The sequence below is a fragment of the Bos mutus genome, chromosome 5 (genome assembly GCF_027580195.1).
Source record: "Bos mutus isolate GX-2022 chromosome 5, NWIPB_WYAK_1.1, whole genome shotgun sequence".
NCBI classification, from domain to species: Eukaryota; Metazoa; Chordata; class Mammalia; order Artiodactyla; family Bovidae; genus Bos; species Bos mutus.
The window spans coordinates 49,010,866-49,032,485 of NC_091621.1; positions in this window are offsets into that span (position 1 = coordinate 49,010,866).

The following is a 21,620-nucleotide window of genomic DNA, read 5'->3' on the forward strand; positions in this document are numbered from 1 at the left end:
TGCTGTCTTTGGCTCTCTGGCTACAGTCCAACCCTCCCAGGAACCCCAGTGGAGACCATGAACTTCTCTATTCCAATGTCCTGAAATCAAGTCTCTTTAGTTTTGATTGGCCTCCTGGGAACACATGTCCTGATGCTCTGGTTAGTGAGGCTCGGCTCATTTGCTCACTGTGGATTTGGGAGTAAAGTTAGCACCACCCAAGATGCTAGGACAGAGTGGGAGGGGCTGATTCCCCAGAAGGACTGAGGAAGGCAACAGCCACTGGTATCCTCTTCAGTTATTAATTAATCATAAGAGCTTGACAGATCTTTACCCCTCTGGGCCTGGTTTCTCACTTGCAAAAAGAGACAGATGGGCCCTACAACCTCTCATATCCCTTCTACTTTGACACTTCATAACTCCACCTAATTTCTCATGGGCATGCTACATAGTATTTGTACATCCCAAAGAATAATTTCTCAAGCCCATTAAAATGGGAAGCCGTAGGCACATAACCACCTACATGATAAGTCATTTGGGAGGGGTAAGACACACCGTAGTGCAGGCCTTCCCCGTTTGTTCTGTGGGATCTCTGCCCCCAGGAACCCTGTAGAGACACAAGCCAGAGAGGCTGGTGCCAATGGAGAGGAAGGGATGGAATTGGAACTGTCATAATTCCACCAACAATGATCATGCACCTGCTACCACCCCAGCACTGTACTAGGATCTGGAAATGAACATGAGGAAGGCACAGCCCCTGTTTTCTAAGACCACAGTCTTGAGGTGGGCACACAGAAGCAAACCGCTGATTGACAGTTCAGAAGGTCATGGACTGTGGCAGGATGGTAAGGTAGATCAAGTGAGAGACACAACACCCAGCGGGAGATAGGGTTTGGGGTATAAGGAGATGAGAGAATAGTCAGGGAAGTTATTCCTAAGAAAGAGATCCTGAACAGGGTCTGGAAGGAGAAAGGAGAATCTAGCCAGTTAAAAGCAGGGAATGAGCATTAACACCCAGCGAGTTGGAGCAGGCTCGAGCATTGCAATTTGTTGCAAGTGGCTGCCGTGTGGAAATTTAAATGGGACAGTGGCAAGAGGTAAGGCCAGGCTTGATTGCAAGGGACCTGGAGGACCAAATCAAGAAGATGTACCTCCTGGAGTACCATAGAGATCCTCAGGAGCCACTGAAGGATGTTAAGCAGGAAGGTAACACAATATCTCTTATTTACAAAGCATCTACCAGTGTCACGTGGGGTCAGGGAGACATAAGACCACTTGTCTTCAAGAAGTCTGTAATCACAGACTTTCCTGGTGGTTCCGTGTTTAAGGATCCACCTGTCAATGCAGGGAGACAGGGGTTCGATTCCTAGCCTGGGAAGATTCTGCAAGCCACAGGACAGCTAAACCCATGTGCCACGACTGCTGAAGCTCATGCTCTGGAGCCCATGAGCTGCAACAAGAAAAGCCACCCCAGTGAGAGCCCTCGCATCACAACTACAGAGTAGCCCTGACTTGGCATGACTGGAGAAAGCCCATGTGCAACAACGAAGACCAGTACAGCCAAAAAATAAATACTCTTTTTAATTAAAAGAAGAAGTCAGTGATCACACCATCATAATGATAGAGGAAGGACTTCAATAGCCAGTATCTGACCACTTGCTTCTGTAGTTTTGTTGTGTACGTCTGTTTATTCACACCTTTACCTTGTTCCACATAAAGTTCACTCTTCAGAAAAAAAATGCCTGCACCTGAGACATAATGTTTAAAGGTGATCTGTAAGTCTCTGCTAAAAATCACACCTCACAGCTGATTATAAAACAAGTCAAGATCTCATAGCCGCCGAAGATTATTACAAGGATTCTCATGAACCTGCCTGCCAATGCAGGGGACATAAGAGACACTGGGTTTTTCCCTGGGTCAGGAAGATCCCCTGGAGGCAGGCATGGCAACCCACTCTGATATTTTTTCGTGGAGAATCCCATGCACAGATGAGCCTGGAGGGCTACAGCCTATAGGGTGACAAAGAGTCAGACACGACTGAAGGGACTTGGCACACATGCATGCAGGCACAATAATCCATCAGCATCCAGTGGAGACACCTGAGACCCTCTGCTGGCTGCTCACAGAGGCCCATAGGTCTTCCTTCTACAGAAGGGAGAAAGTCCTATATTCTACAGAAGATTGTTCTGCCCAATGGAAATCATGGCACTCTGCACACCCAGGCTTGATGGTAAGAGATTATTCCTAATGGCATAAATCCTCAGAGTATCGTGTGTCTAAAGGAAAAGCAGAGATGCATCTGAACACCAGGACTGCCTTAGAATGAAGAGAAACAAGGAGAAGCATTGAGTTGTGAAAACAACATCTATTCGATCAACCTAAGTGAAAGTTGCTCAGTCGTTTCTGACTCTTTGTGACCCCATGGACTATACAGTCCATGGAATTCTCCAGGTCAGAATACTGGAGTGGGTAGCCTTTCCTTTCTCCAGGGGATCTTCCCGACCCAAGGATCGAACCAGGGTCTCCTGTATTGCAGACAGATTCTTTACCAACTGAGCTATCAGGGAAGTCCTGATCAACCTGAAATGGGACCTGACATGGGACCTAGAAAAGAAATGGCTAAATCTGTCATAAATTAAGGAATAAATGAAAAAATGGCTGGCTTCCACAGAAGTTTGACATTCTCAGTCCACTACAAAGACAGTTGATTCTTAATCATGCAAGATAACAGGGACCTTTGCCAAATGTCCTGCAGAATGAGGAGTAATTTTTTTAGCTTCTTTTTGACTTGGAAATGCATTCTTTTTTTTTTTTTTTGGACTAGCTTTAACTTTCAAGCTCTGTTTCACTAAAGATTAAGTAGCAATGACAGTGACAATGACAACATCTCCTTAGAGTCTGTCGCGATCTTCAAAGCTTATTTGTATCCATTGTCTCATTTGAGCTTCTCAGTAACCCAACTCAGTGACTTAATTAGCAAATGCCCATCTTATAGACAAGGAAGTGAGGCTCAGAGACCCTCCACATCTAAGTAAAATGACTGAGCTGATCTCAAACCCAGGCTTCTTACTTGAATCCAAGATTTTTTTCCTAGGAAGGGCTGAAAGAAGCCAAAACCAAACAAAAAAACTGAGCTGCAAAAAATAAAGTGCTGACTGCCGAAGCTTCACATGAGGACGCGAAATTAATAACAAAGAGACCATTTTTCATGTGGACTCAAAATGTGAGTTCTCGGTTTTATTTCTATTTGTACGAGAGCTTTGTCGTTTTAAAAGGCCCTTTCTTCTCACTCAAAATGAGAAAATACCTTCTGACAGCCTTGCAATTAGTAGAGCCTTCAGACTCTGATTTCCGCTGTTCCTTGGTATTACCCTTTTTTATAGGGCTCCACACAGGCTCCTGATAGAAGGGAAGCTGGAGTTTCTGAATTGGCCTCTGAAGTAATTTAGCTGTTCCCCATCACCACCTCTCAGCTGCATCTCAGCTCCCTCCTCCTTCCTCAGCCGCATCTAAGGGTGACTGCTAGGCAGGGATTTGAGACAGGGAAAGGAGATGGGTAGGGGGAGAGGACTGAGAACAGGAAAGGAGAGGGGAATGAAGGGAAACAAAATCAATCCCTGAGTGGAACCCCAACCAATTCTTGTGTAAAAGTTATATTTCCCCTTGAAAAAAGGAGAGGGGGTGGAACATAAAACAGAAATTACCAGTGATGCTACTATCAGGATACCTTCACTTATTCCACATTTGGTACCAGGGACTTTCACAGGCTCTGAGAATGCACACAATTGGCAAAAACCAATGTAATTCTTACCTTTATTTAGAGTACAGTGAAGCAAGTTATGTTCCCCAGGAAGCTGACTCTGAGACATTAGAATGCATACACTGTGTTAGAGAGTGCTCTTAGGAGTAACATCCATGCAGAGAAGGCAAGTTAGCAGGACTGAGCATCCTCTGATGCAGTCAAAATATGAAACAGCCTCAAGGGAAGCCTGAGCCAGCCCCACATGGGGTTCCAAAGAGGGGTGACTTTTCAGACCTGTCCCCAGATAAGTGAGAAAGCCAGACCTTCACACCCCCACGTAGACCAATCATTGAAAGGGATGTGGCCTCGGGGCAGTGGTGCAGAGGGTGGGGGTACTGGGGATCTCTCTTTAGTTGACTCAGGGCCAAAGAGGTTACATTTCCAGCAGTGGGGGCAATAATAGCCTTTGATCCTGAAGGTAGATCTGAGCAGCTCATCAGAGCATCCAGCACATGTAGTCTGGTGGAGGGGGCAGCAGCCATAACATAATCATAAAAAAATGTATAATGCATGCAATTTGGGCTGCAAAGGAGAGGAGCACAGTACCTGAGAGAGTGCAGCCAAGATGAAAAGGAGACATTGGGTTCCAGGCAGGGGAAGCCCATCTGCAAAGCCCTGGATTGGGAAGGCGTGGGAAGGGAAATGGGTTGAAGAGCATCCCTAAAGGGAAAAAGGAATTAGGTGCCACCTGTCAGTCACTGTGTTCAGCACTTTCAATCCATCCCTTAGTTCACTTCATGAGGAGGGTATTGCTCCCAGGCCCTTCTCGCATCTCTTGAGATCAAAGAACAACATTCCTTGGAGCCATGTGAAGCCAGAAGTGACAAGCCTGACAGTCATGGAGTCAAAAGCACAACGAACTGATGAGGGGCTGAGATCCAATTAGCCAGTTCTCTGAGCAGAGAGAGGAATTTTAAGGAAAACAGAGAAGCTAGGTGACTTGGACGCCTTTGTGGAAAATGAAAAAGGAAAGCAATCAATGTAAACTGAAGACCAAAGCAAAGTTTACTGAATTTACACATAATAGCATTGATCATTATAACAAAATTCAATAAAATTTTAGATCTGATTTATTCTTACATTCATTTAGCAATGCTGCATTTGGGGAACTGCAGAAATCAAGTAAACTGTTCTGAAATAGAATAAGATGACTCTCAAGGCAGCTAGTAATACACTGTAATGAAAGAGAATTTTTTAAAAAATATTTTTTGTTAAGCAATTATGTACTGATTTCTGTATCTGATGGTGCAAAATTTGTTGAAATAAGGCAATCTGCAAAGCAAAAATCACATAGTGACAATTCATTTTTTCATTAGAAAAAGTACGTGTATATATAAGAAAAATGTGCATAGCAGAAGTCCCCACTTGAGGCTCTGCTGTGTCGACTGCAGATCTATGGTAATACTGGCCAGAAGTGCATTTCTCTCCGGGGGTGGGGGTGACCAGAGCACCTCCCCAGAGAGAATTCATCCCAACTAAAGCAGTGGGAGCCTGGAAATTTGTGGCTTTAAGAGGACAAGACTGAGAAAGCCTGTTTTGGTGTCATATCTGGGTTTGAGTCACTTTCTAGCTATGTGACTTCAACCAAATTACTAACCCCCTGCTAAGCCTCAGTCTTCTTGTCTATAAAATGGACTGTGAGAACCCCTGTGAAGTTTTGAAAGGTGAGTGATCCTTCACATTTAGAAATGGAACACCAACCACAGACAATAATATGAGAAGGTACTCTTAGAGCTCCTCAAAGTATGGTCCTCAGACTCATAGTAGCACCTTGGAACTTTGCTAGAAATGCATATTATCAGGCTCAGTGGTAAAGAATCCATCTGCCAAGGCAGGAGACACAAGAGACGTGGATTCAATCCCTTGGTCAGGAAGATCCCCTGGAGCAGGAAATGGCAACCCACTCCAGTCTTCTTGCCTGGAAAATCCCATGGACAGAGTGGCCTGGCGGGCTACAGTCCATGGGGTCACAAAGAGTCAAACATGACTGAGCAACTGAACATGAGCACGCATGCATCCCACACCAGTCTGGCTGATTCTGAATCTCTGAAAGTGGGAGACCAGAAAACTGGGTTTGAATAATTCTCCTGGCAGAGTGACCAAGTGTCCAAGCTTGTCCAGGGTTGAGGAGCCTCCTGAGATGAGGAATTTCCAGTGTTAAAACTGTAAAGTCCAGGGCAATCTGAAATGGGTTGATTAACTCTACATGATTCTCATGTGTGCTAAAATCTGAGAACCACTGTTCTAACAGAGGTATGTGTACTTTAAAATTAATTTAATTTTGTGGGTGAGATGCTTGAAGATTCCATTGGAGAGTTTCACAAATCCTTTGGGGACAGCTGTGAATTACTGCTTTAAGGTAAGCCAATATTTATTGAGCATCCTTTGCAGGTCAAAAGTTTGTATGGATGCTCTTTATTTTATCACTTTGATCATACAGCATCTTCAGAGAGGTAGGTATTTTAATCCTCACCTAGAAAACTGAGATTTAAACAAGTAACCTGCCTATAGAATCACTATAGACTAGTAAGCCAAAGTGGTTCAAGAATGTAACTTTCTAGAGCCTATGTTGATTCCATTAAACCCATGCTTCCTCAAGAGTGAAAGACATGCTGCGGTCCATGGGGTCGCAAAGAGACGTGACTAAGCGACTGAACGATAACAACAGAGCAGACCTAAAGAAAGCAAGGGATCTTTGGACTTCAGTGACTTGCTCATGGCCAACAGCCTCTAACAGAATGAGAATGAGACCTGCTTGACTGTAGTGGGAAACCCAGCCCATCCCATCAAAAGCATCGCCTTCTCTTTTAGAGTCACCCTTCATACCTGGGCCTCCCAACTTCCAAGCCAGTGCTCTTTCCATTCAGCCAAAGTGTCTTTGCGTTGTTACCTTTTCAGATATTGCAAAACATCACTCAAAGTATAACAATGGTAAGCAGGTAGGAGAAATATTGCTTAACTGACATTTGAAGGCATTCTCAATTTTTCAAAAAAATTTTTGTAGCATCAATACTGAAAACATTTATTACACATCTGAAACTTCACTTAGACAATGTGGACAAATCACTTATAAATTCATCAGCTATTAAAAAGTCTGTATGCACTCCCTACATTAGGCAGAGTCTCTGCTAGGTCCTGGGGGCAGAGTGATGTCAGCCAGACACTCTCCCTGCCCTCATAATGCTTCAGTCTAGCAGGGAAGACAGGTGTGAAGTAGACATACGCAGGTAAATTATAATAGGCATTGAAAACGGAGGGAAAAAAGAGGGACCTGATTTGTGAGGGGAAGGGTTGGGAAGATGAGTATAAAGGATTTCCATACCACACATCTCTAGACAAACTAAGCAAAGACTTTGTCTGGTGTAAATGAAGAAAAAACAACAAAGGACATTTGTGGCATGGTGACTAACGGGCAAGCAGTCACATGTTTAGTTAAATGTTCTCAGAGATGGAGCCAACACTGTTAGAACTCCCGAGAGCTTGGCACTTCTTCAGCAAACTCTCATTTAGAATGAAGAGCAGGCTTCCTGGAGTTCCGGAGCAATGCTCTCTGGGGCCATACTGGAGCCTGAGACAATGGAGAAATACCTGCTCCTATGTACATTCATCAAAATATCTTTCAAAATATTTTGAACCAAGTGAGAAAAATTAATAAAAGCTCTATGATCAAAAGACGTGACAACCATGACTCGTTGATATATGGCAGAAACCAACACAATATTGTAAAGCAATTATCCTCCAATTCAACATAAAATTTTTTAAAGACATGACAACACATAAAGCCTTGCACTGCCCAATCTTTTGCATACATTGTCAAGCCTTATAATATAAACCTGCCTAGTGAGCAATTTGAGGACCTTGGAACCAGGAAACTCAGGGCTCACTGGACATGGCTATTCCCATCACACAACAATGCAGAGAAGTAACACAATCAACAATAGCCTGTCTTCACTTAAAATTTTGTTATTTTTTTCACTATGAATTTATTTCATATTTATTTTTAAAATTTTGCATTAATGTATAATTTTACTTGATTAAAAAGCTTTTCAGTGTCCCTGTGAATTTTGCTGCCAGAAGTGAGTGCCTCACTTGTTTTACCCTAATCTTGACCCTAATCCTGAGTTCATCATACAGAGACTTCAACTTCTAGCATTTCCAAGGGCAGGAATCTATAACAGGTATAACTATGTGCCTTTTCCTGGGGTGTGTCCTTTTGTTTCAGCACAAGCTTGAATAATGTCAGATGTATACTTTCAGGAAAATGGATTTCCCTTTTGAAATTTTGTTTTCAGCACAGGCCATCTCTTGAAAATTGTGATCTGAGTGGAAGAAAGGGGCCATTCTTCTGCCAAGTTCTGTTGCATAGAAAATGCTGGTGGTTGGAGGGTGTTAAAAAGCAACATCTGGTTTCAATGCTACCTTTTTCTTCTTAGAGTCATTTTTAGAAAATTTGCCATTTTTTATATATGCTCAGGACATACTCCACAGTCTTAATATTGGGCTCAGAATAAGATGTTAGAACATATACTTACTTAAACATTTCCTTCTTACTAAGATATTGGAGGCACATTTTCTCAACTAACAAGAAGCCAGATACAATCTGAATCAAACTAAAGAATGACATTTCCCTAGTCTAGGTTCCCAGTTCTGGTTGGACAACATCCAAATGTACTACCCATTGTTCAAGAAGTGTTGCAAAATTCCTTGAACACAATTAAATGTGTATTTGCTTTCAACTCTAAAGGACAGGGCACACAGCACCTTCCCAGATGACTGTTTTAAAAGGTGCGATGAAATCAAGTACGCACTGATGAGGAATAGTGGCCCCAAGGAGGCTGAGCACTCCCAACCCAGATCCCAGTGTTAGAACTTCTCAGCCAACTGGATGCAAATGCGCAAAGGAATAAAAACAAAGCCTCACCCAGCTCCACAAAGTACTAGCTGTGTGATCTTCAGCAAGTAATTTAATCTCTCTTTTTCTCATGCGTTCCATAAGCCAATTCAGGTTTGACTCTTGGTGGTGTTGTAAGGTTGAAAAGAGTATCTCTGCTCAACAAAATATTAGCAAACTGAATCCAATAACACATAAAAAAGATCACATACCATGACCAAGTGAGATTCATCCCAAGTTCACAAGGACGGTTCAACATACACAAATTAATCCAAAGAAAAGACAAAAACCACATGATCATCTCAATAGATGCAGAAAAAGCATTTGACAAAATTCAACATCCATTCATGATAAAAACTCCTAGCAAAGTGGGTATAGGGGGGACATCCCCACTATAGTAAAAGCTATTTATGACAAACCCAAAGCTAATATATTAAATACTCAATGGTGAAAAGTTGAAAGTCTTCCCACTAAAATCTGGAACAAGAGGTAAAACATGCAGATATGACACTATGTGTAGAAAACCCTAGAGACTCCACACAAAAACTACTAGAGCTGATAAACAAATTTAGCAAGGTAGCAGGATACAAGATGAACAAACACACATAAACTGGTTGCATTTCTCTACACCAACAATGAAACATCAGAAATGAAATGTAAGAAAAAGAATACCTTTTACATCACAACTACAAAAATAAAATACTTAGGAATAAACCTCAACAAGGAGGTGAAGGTCTATGTGCTGAGAACTATACAATATTTAAAAAGGACACTGAGGAAGATTCAAAGAAATGGAAAGATATTCTATGCTCCTGGATTGGAAGAATTAATATTGTTAAAATGGCCATACTACCCAAAGCAATCTATAGATTTAATACAATTCCTATCAAGCTATCCAATAACTTTTTTAACAGAACTGAAACAAATAATCCTAAAATTCACGTGGAATCATAAAAGACCCAGAATTGCCAAAGAAATCCTGAAGAAAAAGAACAAAGTAAGAGGCATAACCATCCCAGATTTCAGACAATACTACAAAGCTATAGTAATCAAAACAGTGTGGTATTGAGACAAAAACAGACATATGGGCCAATGAAACAGAACAGAGAGCTCAGAAATAAATCCACACACCTACAGTCAATTAATCTTCAACAAAGGAGGCAAGAATATGCAATGGGAAAAAGAGTTTCTTTGGCAAGTAGTATTGGGAAAGACAACATAAGCAACACATTCTCTGACATAGATTATACCAATGTTTTCTAAGGTCAGACTCCCAAGGCAATAGAAATAAAAATGAAAATAAACAAATGGAACCTAATCAAACTCACAAACCTTTCCGCAGCAAAGGAAATCATAAACAAAATGAAAAGACAACCTACAGAATGAGAGAAAATATTTGCAAATGATGTGACACGCAACGGTCACATAATATACAAACAACTCATATAACCTGACAACAAAAAACAAACAACCCAATCAAAAAATGGGCAGAAGACCTAAAGAGACATTTCTCCAAAGAAGACATAGACATGACCATTAGGTATATGAAAAGATGCTCAACATCACTAACTATTAGAGAAACGCAAATCAAAACTACAATGAAGTACTATCTCACATCAGTCAGAATGGCCCTCATCAGTCAGAATGCCATCATCAAAAAGTCTACAAACAATAAATGCTGGAGAGGGTGTGGAGAAAAGGGAACCCTCCTACACTGTTGGTGGGAATGTAAGTTGGTACAGCCACTGTGGAAAATAGTATTAAGGTTCCATAAAACAAAAATCTAGGAATGAATCTAACATATGACCCAGCAATTTCACTGCTGGGCATATACCCTGAGAAAACCACAATTCTAAAAGACACATGTACCCCAATATTACAGTAACCAGGACATGGAAGCCACCTAGATGTCTATCGACAAATGAATGGATAAAGAAGTTGTGGTACACTTACGCAATGGAATACTACTCAGTTGTAGAGAGGAACTTTTTTTTGAGTCAGTGGCAGTGAGGTGGATGAACCTAGAGCCTCTCATCCAGAGTGAAGTTAGAAACAGAAAAACAAGTATCACGTATTAACACATATATATGGAATCTAGAAATGGTTTTGATGAACCTAGCAGAGAATGTACTTGTGGACACAGCAGGGGAAGGTGAGGGCGGGACAAACTGAGAAAGTAGCCTCAACGGACATACACTGTCATGTGTAAAATAGCGGGAAGCTGCTAAATAACACAGGGAGCCCAGTCTGTGATGACCTAGAGGGGCAAGATGAGGGGAGGGGGCGGACAGGAGCAGGGGAAGATATATACACATATCTATATACAAAATCTATGAATGATCCACACTGTTGTATGACAGAAACCAACACAAAACTCTAAAGGAATTTCCACCAATTAAAAAATAAATTAAAAAAAATGTAAAAACTATAATGAAATACCACCTCACATCAGTCAGAATGGCCATCGTTAAAAAGTGTGCATATAACAAATGCTGGAAAAGATGTGGAGAAAAGGGAGCGCTCCTACGCTGTTGGTGGGAATGTAAGTTGGTGCAGCCAATATGGAAAACAAGATGGAGGTTCCTCACAAAACTAAAAATAAAATATTATATGATTCAGCAATCCCACTCCTGGGCATATATCCAGACAAAACTCTAATTCAAAAAGGTACATGCACCCCTATGCTCATAGCAGCACTATTCACAATAGCCAAGACGTGGAAACGACCTAAACGTCCATCAACAGATGAACAAATAAAGACACACTACACATACACAAGGCAGTACTACTCAGCCGCATAAAAGAATGGAATAACGCCATCTGCAACAACATCCATGCAACTAGAGATTATCACACTAAGTGAAGTAAGTCAGAAAGAGAAAGACAAATGCCATATGGCATCACTTCCATGTGGAATCTAAAATATGAGACCAATGAACCTAACTATAAAACAGAAACATAGAATAAACTGGGGGTTGCCAAGGGGGAGAAGGGAGGGACGGGTCTGAATCGCGAGTCTTGGATTAGCAGATGCAAACTGGTATATACAGAAGGGATAGACAACAGGGTCCCACTGTACAGCACAAGGAAATATATTTAATATCCTGTGATAAACAATAATGGAAAGAATATGAAAAATAATATAGAGCTGAGTCACTTTGCCATATAGCACTGATGAACACAACACTGTAATTCAACTATACTTCAGTAAAAAAATAAGAAAAAAAAAAAGAACCAGTGAACATGAAGATAGGTAAATAGAAATGAAACAAACTAACACACAAAGACAAAAAAGAGAGGAAAACACAACAAATTAAACAAAAACAGGGCAGAGCATCACAAAAGCTATGGTACAATGCAAGCCAATGGCTGATTATGTGGCCGGGAGGGATAAATCAGGAGCTTGGGGTGGACATACACACCCTACTATATATAAGACAGATTACCAACAAGGACCTATTTATAGCACAAGGAACACCACTCAGTATTCTGTGATCATGTATATGAGAAAAGAATCTGAAAGAAGAATTAATAGACCTATATGTATAACTGATTCACTTTGCTGAACAAATGAAATGAACACAACCTTGTAAATCAACAACACTCCCACAAAATCAAAACTTTAAGAAAAGAAACTCTGCTTGTGGCACAGACTGCTTGTGGCCCCCATACCCATCTCCTCTTACTCTATAGGAATAGAAATCCTAATTTTTGTAGCTGCAATACATGGCTGTGTAGAATAAAGACAGCATTTCTCAGTTTCCTTTACAGCCAGATGTACCCATATGACTAAATTCTGGTCAAAGAAATAAGAGCAACAACAAGTGATGGAGAGCCAGGCACCATCCTGGACCACGCGTACGAGGGCAATACCTAGGGATGGCAGAGCCACAAGACAGGAGGAACTCAGATCTTTGGCTTTCCCAGAGCCATCAGATCAGCTGTGGACTCCATATGTCCTGACTCTTCTGTGAGTGACAAGTAAAATTCTCTGTTATATAAGCCATAACAGAGACCAGAAGTAAGAGTGGCTTATATAAGACAGAAAGATTGAGGGCAGGAGGAGAAAGGGGTGACAGAGGATGAGATGGTTGGTTGACATCACCAACTCAATGATATGAGCCTCTGGGCACTCCGGGAGATAGTGAAGGACAGGGAAGCCTGGCAGGCTGTAGTCCATGGAGTCGCAAAGAGTTGGACATGACTTGGCGACTGAACAACAGTCAGTTATGAAGATGATGGTGATGGTTAGGAAATCTGCCTCTACTACCCCTCAGAAAAGCATCAGACAATTAGAATAAAATGAAGAGCTACACAATTTGAAAGACATTTCCCTTTTCCTCTTTTACTCCATTCTCTGATCAAAGTGACAGTCTTACAATATATATCCACCTATGATCATTTCATGTGATTCTTTTGTATTCATTACAAACATGCCTGAGGGGAAGGAAAACATGTCTAAACTACTTGACAAGTCAAATCGTCTCACCATATGCTTTATACTGAAAACCTCCAAGAATCAACAATTGTTAACATTTTTCATATTTGCTGCAAATGAATTTTTAAATAAAGCATCACAGATGTAGTTGAAGCCTCTGACCTCACCCATCCAGTTTTCAATGGGTAACAACCCTTTTGAAGTGGCTGAGTACTTCCCCACTGTGTCAAATCAGTTCAGTTGCTCAGTCGTGTTCAACTCTTTGCGACTCCAGGGACTGCAGCATGCCAGGCTTCCCTGTCCATCACCAACTCCCAGAGCTTGCTCAAATTCATGTCCATCAAGTTGGTGATGCCATCCAACCATCTCATCCTCTGTCATCCCCTTATCCTCCTGCCTTCAATCTTTCCCAGCAACAAGGTCTTTTCAAATGAGTCAGTTTTTCGCATCAGGTGGCCTAAGTATTGGAGTTTCAGCTTCAGCGTCTGTCCTTCCAAAGAATATTCAGAACTGATTTCCTTTAGGATTGATTGGTTTGATCTCCTTGCAGTCCAAGGGACTTTCAAGAGTCTTCTCCAACACCACAGTTCAAAAGCATCAATTCTTCAGTACTCAGCTTTCTTTATAGTCCAACTCTCACATCCATGACTACTGGAAAAACCATTGAAAACCATTGCTTTGACTAGATGGACCTTTGTCTGCAAAGTAATGTCTCTGCTTTTTAATATGCCGTATAGGTTGGTCATAAGTTTTTTTCCAAGGAGCAAGTGTCTTTTAATTTCACGGCTGCAGTCATCATCTGCAGTGATTTTGGAACCCAAAAAAATAAAGTCTCTCACTGTTTCCATTGTTTCCCCATAATATTTGCCATGAAGTGATGGGACTGGAATGCCATGATCTTAGTTTTCTGAATGTTGAGCTTTAAGCCAACTTTTTCACTCTCCTCTTTCACTTTCATTAGGAGGCTCTTTAGTTCTTTTTTGCTTTCTGCCATAAGGGTGGTGTCATCTGTGTATCTGAAGCTACTGATATTTCTCCCAGCAATCTTGATTCCAGCTTGTGCTTCATCCAGCCCGGCATTTCCCATGATGTACTCTGCATAGAAGTTAAATAAGCATGGTGACAATACACAGCCTTGACGTACTCCTTTCCCGATTAGAACCAGTCTGTTGTTCCATGTCCAGTTCTAACTGTTGCTTCTTGACCTGCATACAGATTTCTCAGGAGGCAGGTCAGGTGGTCTGGTATTCCCCTCTCTTGAAGAATTTTCCACTGTTTGTTGTGATCCACACAGTCAAGGCTTTGGCATAGTCAATAAAGCACAAATAGGTGTTTTTCTGGAACTCTTTTGCTTTTTCGATGATCCAATGGATGTTGGCAATTTGATCTCTGGTTCCTCTGCCTTTTCTAAAACCAGCTTGAACATCTGGAAGTTCACATACTGTTGAAGCCTGGCTTAGAGAATTTTGAGCATTACTTTGCTGGCGTGTGAAATGAGTGTGATTGTGCAGTAGTTTGAACATTCTTTGGCACAGCCCTTCTTTGGGATTGGAATGAAAACTGACCTTTTCCAGTCTTGTGGCCACTGCTGAGTTTTCCAAATTTGCTGGCATATTGAGTGCAGTACTTTCACAGCATCACCTTTTAGGATTTGAAAAAGCTCAATTGGAATTTCATCACCTCCACTAGCTTTGTTTGTAGTGATGCTTCCTAAGGCCCACTTGACTTAGCATTCTATGATGTCTGGCTCTAGGTGAGTGATCACACCATCATGGTTATCTGGGTCATGAAAATCTTTTTTGTATAGTTCTTCTGTGTATTCTTGCCACCTCTTCCTAATATCTTCTGCTTCTGTTAGGTCCATACCATTTCTGTCCTTTATTGTGCCCATCTTTGCATGAAATGTTCCCTTGGTATCTTGCATTTTCTTGAAGAGATCTCTAGTCTTTCCCATTCTAGTGTTTTCCTCTATGTCTTTGCATTAATCACTAAAGAAGGCTTTCTTATCTCTCCTTGATGTTCTTTGGAGCTCTGCATTCAAATGCATACCCCATTGTGTATTTATGTCTTAATGAGTATATACACCCATAAGAAATATATAAAGCAGCTTTGGAAAAGTTTTAATCCTACAATATTACTTTTACATATATTTAATCTTACTTATATACACTGGGTGTAACACTTGGCAACTTGCTCATTTAGGAGACTATAAAAAAACAATGTCCTAACAATCAGCCTTGTTAAATGTGGGTAGGGGAGTGTAATATTTTTCTCTATGCTTTTTGTGCATTTAAAATACATTTATAAGCACAGTTTTTAAATAAAATTTAAGGGAATTTTAAAAACTACTGAGAAGCTGTGTTGACTTACAAAATCACTAAGACCACTCAGGCTGGGAATGGAAGTAGCTGGGAGAGCATGGCTCGTTATTTCCTAAATGTTTTACCCTATATATGTAAGCAAATATATTTTCTATATCCAACATGTAAAAATTCTGAACTTTTCCAGCAGATATGTGAATAGATGACTTTACAAAAGTAGTCTAACTTTCTAAAACACCAATCACAGTTGTTTTTTTTTTCTTAAAATACTCAATTCAGGTATATTTAGATAGACATGTTGTTGTTATTGTTCAGTCACCAAGTCATGTCTGACTCTTTGCAACCCCATGGACTGCAACACACCAGGCTCCTCTGTCCTCCACTATCTCCTAGAGTTTGCTCAGATTCATGTCCGTTGAGTCAGTGATGCTATCTAACCATCTCACCCTCTGCCACCCCCTTCTCCTTTGCCTTCAACCTTTCCCAGCATCAGGGTCTTTTCCAATGCATAGACATAATTCTATCTATAAAATAGTATGTCTGACAAAACTACTTTTTTATTATACTTATTGTGACTAGTTTTGGTAGGAGATGAATGAAACTCTTTCAAACATAAAAATATTAGATTTAGATTCAAAAGAATCATTTACTCTCGGCCCTAGGAATAAAAATGCAGATATTGGGGTATCAATTTTATGAAACAAGTATCTCCCCCATACTTTGTTTATATGGCCTAGTCACGCAGAGATAACACCTATTTCTAAAATTTCCCCACCTTGAGAGGAGTAACAGTGATAGGCTTTTTTTTAGAACCCATGTGTTCTAAAGACCAGAAAGAAAAGAATTGTTTGGAAACTGAACCCATTTCCCCCACCTCCCAAGCCAGAGCTGACAACTGGGCTTGCTGACCTGAGCTAGGCGTGGTCAGTTCCAATGTCTGACCCAGAATTTGGACTTAAGGTACAGAGTCAGGGTCCTTTGGTCACATAAGCTCAGCAAGGAGGGGTGACATTGTGAGTTGTGCAGTGGCCATGCAGAGAAAAGCAGATAGAGCTTGTCCACAGGCAGTGAGAAGAGACAAGAGGGAGGATGGAGAAGCAGGGATAAGGGGACACGGATCCCAGAGAGGACAGTCACCCTGCAGCACAGGCATTCTGGTCTCCCCTGAAGCCCCCAACACTAGTCATCCTTGGATTTCATGAGCTAACCTTGTATCCTTCAAGTAAAGCCCTTGTCCTATTTATGTTATATCATGCATGTGTATATCTGTAAATATTATTCTTCATTTATTTTTTCTAAAGCCACTGTGAAGGTTTCTGTTACTTGCAAGCAAACGAGCCTTGACTCGGATGACTCCGAGTGCAGGCACTCTGTGAGGCTGCCGCCCGCCACCTCACCTCGCCTTATAAATAGTGACTCTTTTATACACTCACACACACAATGAGGACTCATCAGGAAATGACTGGCACCATGGTGTTTTCCCTCGGAGAGCTGTCAAATTAAAAACAAGTAGATAGTCTCCATGTGGGTGTTCCTTGGACTTTTATCTAGCAACTAAGCCATCACTTTTTGTTCCTCAGGCTCCATTTACATGAGATCAATAGTCAGAAATTTTCCAGGTGCAGTTACTCTGATAGTGTGTGCCAGTCATCTCAGTAAACACAAGATCCTGAACTTGATTTTTCTGCTAAAGCAATCAACAGGGAACACACAGCCACATTTCTGGTTCCACCCCTGGAGCTTGCTCATACTCTGATGGTATTATTGGCCATTTGAAGACTACACAACTGCTGGACGCCCTTCAAATTGTCAAGCAATTACCCCAAATAACACTGTGTTGGAAAAATACCTTGGATTTCTCCATAAAAAGAGAACATGATGAGACAACAAGGTAACTTGTAAATCCATTGGCTTTTACAAAATAAAAAAACAATAAGAAAACTGACATTTAATACTGCCCACATAGATGGACCTAACCACTTGATTTTTTTTAATTTGAATCCAATTATCAACTAAAGTTCATTGAGGAACCTAGACCAGATCCCATGTCATAGACATCCCACCACCGAGGCAGGAATAAGAAGTGGTCGAAAATGATAACTATGGCGTCTAGCTGGGATGACTTGGGCGGGACTAGGCTCTGCTTCTGAAGGGCTGTGTGACTTGGCCCAAGCTTTCCAAATCTTGGTTTCCCCATCTGAAAAATAGGGATAATAATAATGACTACCCTGTGTGAGGATGAAACGCAGAGCCCAACACCTGCACGCAGTAACTCTGGGTAATTGTTAGCAGCAACTATTATTGTCGTTGTTGAAGTGGCTGTTATCACGGGGTAGCCTGTTAAGCTGAAGGCTGCTGAGACTCATAGGTCTGGATTTCAAGCTATTTTTGCAAGCAATGAACTACTAAAAATAGGAGGCAGTGTTTACTCTCATAGCTTCAGGGAACAGCTATGACTTGGTCTCTGACCAAGTAGATTCAGTGGCGGAGCAAACGGCCTTCCAACTGCCTCTCAGTTCAGACCACATCCTGACAGGATCTCAATCCAGGGAGGTTTGGAGAACCCAGAAAAGCAGGCCGAGCAAAACTCTCTAGGCCAGGCCCTTGAGAAGGCTTCCCAAGACAAATGGGCCTATGTATGATCCTTCCTGTTTCAACCAGGAGACTGCCCAGATGGCACTTGCTGGTTCTTCTTCTCACCACCACAACCCCATGTATTGCTGGGGCCAGGATCTTAGGGAATCACAGAACACATGGCTCTGATGCAGAAAGGAGCTTCCTTATGTCCCAAGAGTGGAGCAGTGAAGGGGACTTTGCTACAACCCATCCTGTGGACTATCCTGACCATAATCCTAGAGTTGAGAGCCACCCAAACTTGATCCACTCCTGGTCCAAGGGACCCACCAAAGAGGTCCCAAGGGACTCACCTCCAGAAATAATACCTCCCACAGTCTCTTAGAGAGCTGCCATGCACCTTTGAACCTTAATTGGAAACTGTACACATTTCCTGCATTTGATGTTTCCAACTATAGAAAACATGATCTCAATGCCAGTACATTGGATAGCTCACTTGACTATATACACACACAAACACACACCCACAGGTATGGAATGTATGTGTGTATGTGTGTGTGTTCTACAAATACAGAGGATGACAAGTTTTCTTTTCCTTGTTTCTTCTTGACCGTATCTTGCAATCTATAATATGTGCCCCATGTGCCGAGTATAGTGCTATCACAGTCACCAGCTACTGATGAATGCTGTCTAATATCTTAATGACTTCTTTATTATAACTATTTTTGTTATCAAAATGTTGGTGAAAATTTCCCAGTAAAGTCTATAAAGAAAGGAACAGAAGGTAAGAATAAGAGATTGTTGTACAGTGTATCAAAATGCATTAAGAGTGAGTATCCATGCATAAATTTTACTCACACACAGATACAAAAGCACCGAATAAAATCATGGATCCTAGATCATGAAAGGGATTTAGGATTATTCACATGCTGGTAAACTGAAAAAAATATACATTAATTTGCAGACAATGTGCTGCTGCTGCTAAGTCGCGTCAGTCGTGTCCGACTCTGTGCGACCCCAAAGACAGCAGTCCACCAGGCTCCCCCGTCCCTGGGATTCTCCAGGCAAGAGTACTGGAATGGGATGCCATTGCCTTCTCCAGCAGACAATGTGACTATCTACAATAAAAACAATCCAAAAGACTCTTTTGACAAACCACAAGAACTAAAGATTTTTGGATACAAAAGAATATTCAAAAAATAAGTAACGATCCCTTATCGCAACAGAAAACAAGATTCCATTAATAGTAGCAATGAAAACCTAGAGAACTTACAAAAAAAGTCTAACAAAGGAAATATAAAATCTTTATGGATGAAGCTTGATTGAGGCACATAAAAGATCTAAGTAAGTGAAAGGATATGCCACATTCACACAGGGAATGGGAAGACCTGAATCCGTCTATAAGTTCACTGTCATTATGATTAAAATCCATAATTTTTCCCATGGCACTTGACAAGTTGATCTATAAGTTAACATCAGAACTAAAAATAACAAGATAACTTAGAAGAGCAAAGACAATTCACCACACTAGATAGGAAAGCTTATCATGAAGCTTGAGTAATTTCAGAAGAACGGCACCAGGGGAGAAAGAGACAAATAGAATAGCAGAACAGAACAGACAGCCTGTGAACAGATACAGGCTTATGGGAAAACTTGACAAATGACAGAGATAACTTACAAATAAGTAGGGAAAGGATAAAGACTATTTCATAAATAGTGTTGGATAAGTCAGTTTTCCATATGGAAAAACAAATTTTTAATACATACTTCCCCCATCACAAATTAATTTTAATGTCAATTCAATAGCTAAAGTGGAAAACAAAAATTTAATATTTTTATGATCTTGGGGTTTGGAAAGATAAAACATAAAGAATAAGACTGGTAAATCTGACAATGGTAAAATTTTTAATGTTAACCATCATTTTAAAAAGTGAAAAGAGGGACTCTTTCTCCCGCGTGCGTGCGCTCTTTTCTTTCTCTCTCTCTCTCTCTCTCACTTTCCTGCTATCTTCTAAATAAAATAGAGCTGTAACACTGATTTGCCTAAGAGCTGTAGCACGGTTTGTCCAAGACCCAAGAGCTGTGACGCACCGAGGGCTTTAATGTCCGTCGCTCCAAATCTGTGTTGTGACGAGACAAAGAACCGAGGAACATACACTCGCGTGACATCTATGGTGCCGTGACTTGGGTTTAACCTGGCTGAAACAACCTCTACGTGGAAGAGGCCAAGCACAACAGGAGCCCAACCCAGCGAAGCTCCCGCGCTAGAAGCGGAAGGGAAGAAACCCAGTGCAGGGGAAGGCCCATCGTACTGAAAACCAGGACAACGAACAACAAACTCAGCAGAAAGCTCACGCGGCCCAGTCTCAGATTCCAGAAGACCTCCGGTTAAGGTCAACCAGCTACAACATGCAGTGCCAGTTCAACAAATGTATAAAACTACAGCCGACCACGGAAAATATCACACACCCTTGGACACTGCTATAAGGACTCTGAGGCTTGAGACTAGCAAGAGGGGGAGGCCCAATACCCCTCGCCGTCCCAGTTCAGCAGGAAGTAGCCAGAAAGACCTCGACGCCCCTATTCCCAAAGAATTGGGCCTCCCATCTCTTGAGGGGGGAATGTTAGGTAGGTAGAATAGGGAAAAGGAGTCCAAAATGGTGGTGGCTAAAAGACAAGGAAGGTCAAAGGGAGGTCCAAGGACCAGAGTGAAGACTTCAGGCAGAACAAACAGCACTCCTGGCTAAGCCCAATTTGCATAGGGCAGGCCCAGGTGGAGGAAAAAAACATAAAAGGAGGAGCCAAAGCGCTCTCCCATAGACTCTCTCTCCGGCGTGCGTGCGCTCTTTTCTTTCTCTCTCTCTTTCTCCCACTCTCCTGCTATCTTCTAAATAAAATAGAGCTGTAACACTGAAAAAAAAATAAAAATAAAAATAAAAAGTGAAAAGACAAGCTGAAAATTAGAAAATATTTTAATGCATGAAGTGAAGTGAAAGCTGCTCTTTATGACCCCATGTACTATACAGTCCATGGAATTCTCCAGGCCAGAATAATGGAGTGGGTAGCATTTCTCTTCTCCAGGAGATCTTCCCAACCCAGGGATCAAACCCAGGTCTCCTCACTGTGGGCAGCTGAGCCACAAGGGAAGCCCAAGAACACTGGAGTGTGTAGTCTCTCCCTTCTCCAGGTTATCTCCTGATCCAGGAATCAAACCAGGGTCTCCTCCATTGCAGGCAGATTATTTACCAACTGAGCTATCAGGGAAGCCCTATTTTAATGCTTACCAATAAAGGTGTTTTCAATGCATATTTCAATGCATAAAATTCAAGAAAGGATTAATACCCAGGAATATACAGAAAACTTACAAATCAAACAGCCCAACTGGAAAGTGGGCATAGGATAAAGACAAGGAATTCTCAGAATAGAAACCCGAAGAGCCAAAAAGCATACTAGCTAGTAGTCAGGAAATGAAAATTGTAACAACAATGACCTTCCATGTCATATCCATTAGATTGGCAGTGGCTAAAAACACAATACCAAATGCTGAGGATGTGGGGAAAAGGAAATTCTCATACACGGTTAGTGACTACAAACTGATACAATTTCTTTTGGACA